The sequence below is a fragment of the Pteropus alecto genome, unplaced genomic scaffold (genome assembly GCF_000325575.1).
Source record: "Pteropus alecto unplaced genomic scaffold, ASM32557v1 scaffold3, whole genome shotgun sequence".
NCBI classification, from domain to species: domain Eukaryota; kingdom Metazoa; phylum Chordata; class Mammalia; order Chiroptera; family Pteropodidae; genus Pteropus; species Pteropus alecto.
Genome location: NW_006442484.1, coordinates 27,080,905 through 27,088,972, shown reverse-complemented (window position 1 = coordinate 27,088,972; position 8,068 = coordinate 27,080,905).

Here is an 8,068-nt window from a genome sequence, read left to right as displayed (position 1 = left end):
GTGACAACAATGGCTTGGAGGAGAGTCCCTTGATTCACCTCTACTATTTTCAGCTGGAGGCATCATCGCCAACTCTTCTGAGTGGCTCTGCCATCTACCACATACTCTCTACTAGTCCTGCAGATCCCTGGATTTTATTTTTTTAAGAATCTGAAGCTCATGCTTTCAATATCTTGAAAGGAAAGTATGAATAGAGGATGGAAGAGGCACTCTACTTTCTTTTTTTCAGTAATGTTATTTACTTCACTGCTTGATTTATTACCATCCCCTTTTTTTTTTCTTACTGCTTATAGTTTTGCTCCCTAGTGCATAAGCTCCTGTCCTCCATGGGTCTCTGTGCAAGTAGTTTCTTCCTCTGCTAGTTTTATCTGTCTTCCAGAGATCTGAAAGCAAAGTTCTCCAAACATAAAAGACCCACTAATACACTAAGAACAGTTTATTGGTTTAGTTTGTTTAATATAGTCAGAGGTAAGTCAACATTACTACAATTCTTTCAAAAACTACATTGATACTTCAGTTGGTTTAGGATGGCTCTAAATAATTCTTTAGTCATTTGCTAGTCTGTTTTTTAAATTGAGGTATAATTGACATATAACATGATATTTGTCTTGAGTTACAAATAACTATTCCACATTTGTACACATTGTGAAATTATCAACACAATAAGTCTAGTTAACATCCATCACTATACAAATTTATAAATATTTTATTCTTGTAATGAGAATTCTTAAGATCTACTTTCTTAGCTGGTTCCTTTTTAATAAGAATTGAGAGGTCGGATTTTGTATTTGTGCAATTTTGCATAAATATATATATATATATTTATACACACACAATAGTCACAAAAATACAGTCACTGAAACATATAGAGGCTATGTTGTTACAGGGTTGCAAAAGATAACACCATTGGTTTATGAATTCAAACTTATTTTCTAATATAAGTGAAAAAAAACTAAGATGATCTTACCAGTGGTTATATTTACCTCATAATGATTAATCCTGCAAAATATCATTATTTGGGCAATGAGATTTTGAAGAGATTAAAAGAAAGAAAAAATAGAACATTTAGCAACAAAAAGAGAAAATTTGTTTGACCAGATTGCAATACTCAAATTGGTTAAACCGATGGCCTGCCTGATATTCTAAGGATGATTACTTCCTCCTCAGGGGAATGTTATAAACAAGGATTTACTATCAAAATATTTTTTATTTGTCGAAAAACTAATTTGCCAAGCCTGGAGATCAGAGGTATGGAGCAGATGGGAAAAGCAACCTGTTCCTCTGCCTTTAAGGAATCAGCTGTGGAGAGAACATGGCAAGTGGGATGGAAGTGTCACTTGAGCCCTGAAGCTCCATAAATATCAGGAGAGAAGGCAATACCAGTTTCCCATTCTACAGCTCACAAAGCCACTCCTTCTTCCTGCAGGTATTAAGCATTAATGACCATTTCTGTAATGAGGGACAAGTTCGGCTCTTGGCGCAAATGCTACCCAATCATGTGGGTTGTTTCAACAGCAGCACGTTTCACAACTTTTTTTTCCTGTTCCTTTTATCCCTCTGAGAATCTTCAGTCTGAAGGTAATGAAGTGCTTCCTTTATCACTCTGTGTCATTGAAATATTTATCTAATTATTTGAATAAAAGATTACTGCCACAATAGTAACTCTGTCTCTACGTATACTCAGACTTCAAAGGGAAAAAGAAAGCTTAATGAATAAAATAATACCAAGACATTTGGCAATAAACTTTACAAACAACAAAATGCTACAATGAGTTACAGCTTGTTTACAGCATGTAGTCATACGCAATGCTCAGCATGGGACCAAAACCTGAGCAACAATTGGCCTTTGGGGTGATAATTTTGACAGCAATAAGTTTAAAAGGTTTTTTCACACATTCGAGCATTTCTAAATACATTCTTGCCACCTTGCTGATTCAAAGTGGAGTAGTTGACGATAACATGGATTTATTAAGGCAATTTTCTCAGGATCCATTTCACTCCATCCTGTGTCTCAGGTTTTATTACCTGGCGAGTACAAAGCACATAAAGTTTAAATATAGGTGGCTCCTAATTTCCACCTGCTTGACTGCAGGGTGTTTAGATTTTTACAGAGGAAACCTCCCCCAAATACTTCCTGGTGTAAATGCAAGTACCAATATGAGTCCACACATGAGCCCTTGCTCTCACTAATTGCCATGGAAGGTCACGCAGGGGTTTTGCCATCAATCCCAATAGAGCCATTGCTCCGAGCTGACATTCTGTTTTGGTTGCCCTAACTGTTGCCTCAATGCCATTGCAACTGGACAGTCAGCGCCCAGCCTCAGAAATCCAGCGAAATGGGAGAGAGAGTACTCCTCTTGTGTTTGCCTCACTGAGGTGGGAAGGTAGGGAGATACCAGAGCAAGATTGGTTGAGCTCACAATTTAGTGAGCAATTCTCTCAATGCATACACAGACCCTGCCTTCCACAGTGCACGTGCATCCCAGAATGGCTGAATGGAACATGCTCCCACCCAAGCTATGCTATTATCATCCACTGCTTAGATTGTTGCAGAGTTAAGTTCACTCTGCAATATCATCTTTCTTTCTCATGACTCCTCTTTCAGGAATCCCCTTTGTTCCTCCTTTAATCTCTCTTTTATTAGGGTCTCCTTAGACTGGTAAACAGGTCTCAACATCAATTGTGCACACATTTAATGTTTATTCCAGAAGCCTTTCTAGCACCTGTTGTGATTCTGTGACTGTCAAAGATATGCGGAGAGAGAAGCATTGCCTTACTCTATTGGCCAGGAGAATTCTTTCTAAGACCAATTCTATGATTGCTTTTTTTATCAAATGCACAGGAAAAATGATAACTTTTGCTTTCCATAGATTCTGTGTACCAAAGGATATACTTTTTTTAAAGTTTATTTATTATTTTTTTAATAGACTATTTTTATAGCATTTTAGGTTCACAGCAAAATTGTGTGGAAGGTACAGAGATTTCCCATATATATAATATATAATATATAATGACAAATGTATAATGACATGTATCCATCATTACCATATAGAGTATTTTTAGTACTCTAAAAATCCTCTGTGCTCTGCCTATCCCTCCTTTCCTCTTAACTCTGACAACCACTGATCTCTTTATCATCTCCATAGTTTTGCCTTTCCTGGAATGTCATACAGTTGGAATCATACATTACGTAATCTTTTCAGATTGGCCTCCTCCACTTGGTAATATGTATGTCAAGTTCTTCCATGTCTTTTCATAGCCTAAAAGCTCATTTCTTTTTAGTGCTGAATAATATCCCATTGCCTGGATGTACTACAGTTTATTCATTCATCTCTCTTAAAGAATATTTCCATTTATAAGTAAATAAGTTATCGTTAATTTGAAGTGGAGTTACATAGATTTTACAAGGCAATGTTCTCTGGATTCATGATTCTCTAGCCCTTCTGTACTTCCCCAGATATGTCTCTATTCTTATTCTTTTCCTTCCTTGTTAGTGGTTGCCTGAAGTTGTTATATATCCAACATTGTATTGGGTAGGAATAGAATTAGATTCAGTCTACTTTCAAATTTTCTTAACTTTGTTTTTATCCAATGTTATTATTATTCATATTGCTCTGAGATGGAACTTAAAGTAAGCAGAGACAGTGACATGTACCTGTCCCAGCAGGCACTAAAGTGTTCCTCCTTCTTCTGTCTACTTTAGACTCAAGAAAAGAGAGGCAGATGAGGAAGAAAAGAAGGAAGAATGGAAACATTAACATTTGATTCTGGTCCATTTGATACGGGCAAAGAAATGAATGCCCTCTGAGTGGCAGGAAATGTCTAAGAGTATTTAGAATGGTCAAAAGACAAACAGGGAGCAGAATTCTGTCATGGAGAATGGTTTGGGGCATTGTTTCCTCTGGAGAAGCTTACATCAAGTGTTTCTCATTCAGCTGATGGTATTTGTGATGTAGGAGTCTGATATCAGAAACTGGGATGATGAGTTCCAGCTGTTGGACTGTCTACCCAGAATGAGTTTTCTGGACTCAGTCTGGTCCATGGAGGTATTTCACCTGCCTTTTATGCAATTTTGATTTGAGACATAAATTTTATTTAGTATTAAAGATATTTTTCCTCTGGGCACAAACCTTCAACTTAAGCTCTAACATTTTTAGGTGAACATTTTTGCTTATTCTAAATGGACTTTTTTGTGAGGGAGGGGATTTACATTTTCATTATATATTATTTTGATTAATAAACATAGCCTATGCTCTTTATAATCATAAGACAATAATGCATACATGCATTTAATATTTCCATAGCATTCCCGAATCAGACGTGAAATCGTTAGAAAGTATTATAGGTATTTAATTCTCAAGTAAAATATCTTGCATAAATTAATGGTGGTATAGGGGTGCTGATTAACCTGTGGTCCCTTATGAAATGCCAAAATTCACCTTAGGGAAACATTTTTTACTATGTGCACGTTTGTGATCAGTCTAACTCTTCCCCCAAGGGTAGGATTGACTCTCTCTGTTTTCTTTGTTTTTTTCCTGATTACTTTTTTGTAAACCTAGATACTAGCCAGTTTCATAACCAATGTTTATTGCCATATGTAAAAATTAATCAAAAATTAAATTTAATCAAATGACCTGTGGTATATAGAACCCTGGTTTCTCAATATTGTCTTATTATGGGTATATCAATGACCTTTAAATAAACTATGAGCTTAGATGATTGAACCCCACCCCGAAAAAAAATTTTCAGCTTTCTTCTTTTAAATTAATAAAGATGTTTTAGAATTGTCCTGCAGAAATTTTACTAAGGGTCTTTAAAACCCTTGCTAACTTAAATTTACCCCTAACTTGCCACATGAAATGTAGCTTGCTTAGTGCTTTCCCATCAACAAAGCTGACAAAATATGTAAATAGCAAGAATGCAAAGTAAGTTTATATATTATTGTATTCCCCTCTACCATCATCATCTAATCTTGGCAACAAAATTAAGGGAAAAAGAGTATCTGATGTAGAAAATATTTTCATAATGACAAAGGAAATAATTTCACAATTTTGGCTTATCAGTTTTGGGGATAGGAAATTCAGTCATTTATTAAACAAAAATTTATTATGCAGTTACTATATGCCAAGTTCTGTTCTAGGTGCTTGGAATAAAGTGGAAATCTCATGGAGGTTATAGCCTAGGAGCAGGTAGATGATAATAAAATGTGTATAGTACAATGGCAGAAGCCATGGATATAAATAAAACAAAGTAAATGGCTTAGTTGATAGCTGCAGGTAGCCAGGGATTACCAACTAGCCCTCCAATCTGATTACAGGAGTGTATAACTGTGGCTGGAGAGTCATTATTGAGAAGGCTGGCCACAGCATCAAGGATGACCAAAGTGTCCTCAGATATTTAGGGTCATGAAATGGGGGTGATTTGATAAAGAATTTGGCCTGTTGGTGAGAAAGGTAAAAAAAATAGAGTGTAAAAGTAAGACCAATGCTTGGACAGACTTGGGTTCGACACTACTAACTAGTCATGTGACTGAGTTTACCTTATTAAGCCTCTCAGAGCCTCATTTCCTCAACTGTCAAGTGGGGATTATAATGGAGCCAACATTTCTTTCATATTTAGAGTGTTCCGGGCTCAGTACTAAATGCTTTACATACAAAATTTTATTCTCACAAGAACAGTGAAGCACTGTTATGTCTGTGTGAACAATGAGCAGACAGGTACAGAAAGATTAGGAACTGAACAGAGGTTATCCAGCTGTGAAGACAGGCAGGATGGCCTGATAAGTTACCCTGGGAGATCTTTATGGTGTTTTGTTTTTGTTTTTGTTTTCCCAATAAGCTGGCTGAGACTAGAGACGTCTCTCTCCCCAAACAAGAAGGGCTGTTTATAGACTTAATTTCCCACCAGACCAGGAACCCCAGGTACTGAGGAAGTATGCAGCTGACATTTCTGGCACTTCTCTAAACAGATGGCCTTAAACTTAGATTATTTGGACTTGAACCAACATATTTATTCCCCAGCGTGAGGTCACTCTCATGCTTGCCCCATAAGTCCCTCTCATGATATACGAAGGAGCATAACTCGATGGGCGCCCAACTACACCCCTTCCTAAGTACACCTATTTGTAGAGTGTTGCTGGAACAAGGACCGTATGCATTTTGGACCCTCCTGCCCGTAATTTCTAGGTGCTGCCAAGTGACATTTCCTAGCAAACCTTTTGTAGGACAATGGCTATTAAAAAAAAAGAACCAGAAATCAAACTAAGGTGAATGTGACATATGTCAGCTATGTCATAATTCATAATCTCTATGACTCTTGTGGACTCAGATATAAATGAAGCAGTTTGTTTAGTGCCTGATAGAAATTTTCCATAATTTAAAAATAACTTAGTTATTATTATTCTAGCTTTAAATTATAACTACAAAACTGATATTGCTAGAAGCAGCTTTGTTTTTGTTTTAATACAAATTAAACTTGTTAATAGAATTCTATGGAAAGTGCCAGCTTTTTGGTGCCCTGTTTTGGGAATTTCCAGGATCCCTAAAGAAAGAGCAGTTTTCTATTAAGTTAATCGCTTGGAAAACTTATGGAAGACTACTGTGCAAGGAATGCTCCCTCGCTAATAAATTAAACTATTAGATTCATTGTGATCACGTGGATGGGACTCATTGTTTTAATAAGATTCTTCTGGTAAAAAGATGAAGATGGACTTTGTGTGGCAAGTGATATGGGAGGAAAAGTGACATGTGTCAGATGAAATCTTGGGATACCTGGAGATGTTTCTAGCAATTTGGCCAAACTAGAATTGTCAAGGGGACTCCCACTTGAGAGGCAGGAAAAAGGACACATGGCTCTCATTCAGTACAGTTTTTTTGGCCAACTGTGGACGTTGGAGGCAGAGTTAATCAAGAAAGAAGAAAACAATCAAGATAGGTGCTGTGCAGAGTGGTTTCCAATCAGAGAACAATTTTCATGGGAGGCAGTACTGCTGACTGAGCGGCGAGACATTTTAGCCACATGGAAAGTGAATACTTTAGAGTGGGGAGGGCAGGCGGATCTGTTCTCAAATCATGTCTTTAGTCACAAGGAGACTTAAATAAATCTAAGAAAAGCTGTTGAGAGGATGCACATTATGATTGTAGTTAATATCACTGAATAGTACACTTTGAAATGGTTTAAAAGGCAAATTTTACAATATACATATATTTAAATTGAGTTAATTAAACAAATTAAAAAAACAATGTAATATGTCAAAAGTCATTGAATTGTGCACTTTAAACGAGTGAATTGAACAGTATGTGTATTATATCTCAATAAAACTGTTTAAAAATAGCAGAGTATTTTATTTCTACAATTAATGAGTTGGTTTTCTTTTAGTTTTCTAAAGGGTATGTTACATAGGCTGCCCAGAAAATGCCAAGAATTTGATATAATGGGAACCACATGAATCTTAAGGTTATAGGTAGCTATGCAAATGCGGATGAATACGATATTTCTTGTATTTTTGGCAACATAATCAGTTGAAGAAAAAAATAAATGACTGAAATACAGGGCATATGTGTTTATTAATGAGATTCTCATTTTCTTATTATTCTAAATAGCCAACTACTGTGTGCTACTCCATCTCCAGCCTGACAAAGCTGGGCTTGTAAAAAATCTCATCAATATAGAATCTGACAGGATCAGACAATAGTCTCTTGCTAATTAATATTTAATGGGCCTATGGATTTTTCCTTAGCAGCTGGAGTGCTAAATAATAGTCAATTAGCAAATGTGTTAATTAACTCTAATTACACAGCACATGAGCTTCTCCAAGGATTTTTCCTTTATGGATTTACACGTGAATGTTCTACCACTTTTCTTGAACACACCAGGCAACTAATTAATTGATAAATAATAATTCTTCTCTCTAAAACATGTATTTAAAGATACAATTCAGTTTAATGCTTGATAACTTAAAAAAAATGACATTTAAATGTGTAAGATAAATCAGATGTCTGCCTTTCAAATAGGCTTTTCTTAAACACTAGGAAGTTTTTTTATTTATGCATGAGTGAGGAAGAGGGAA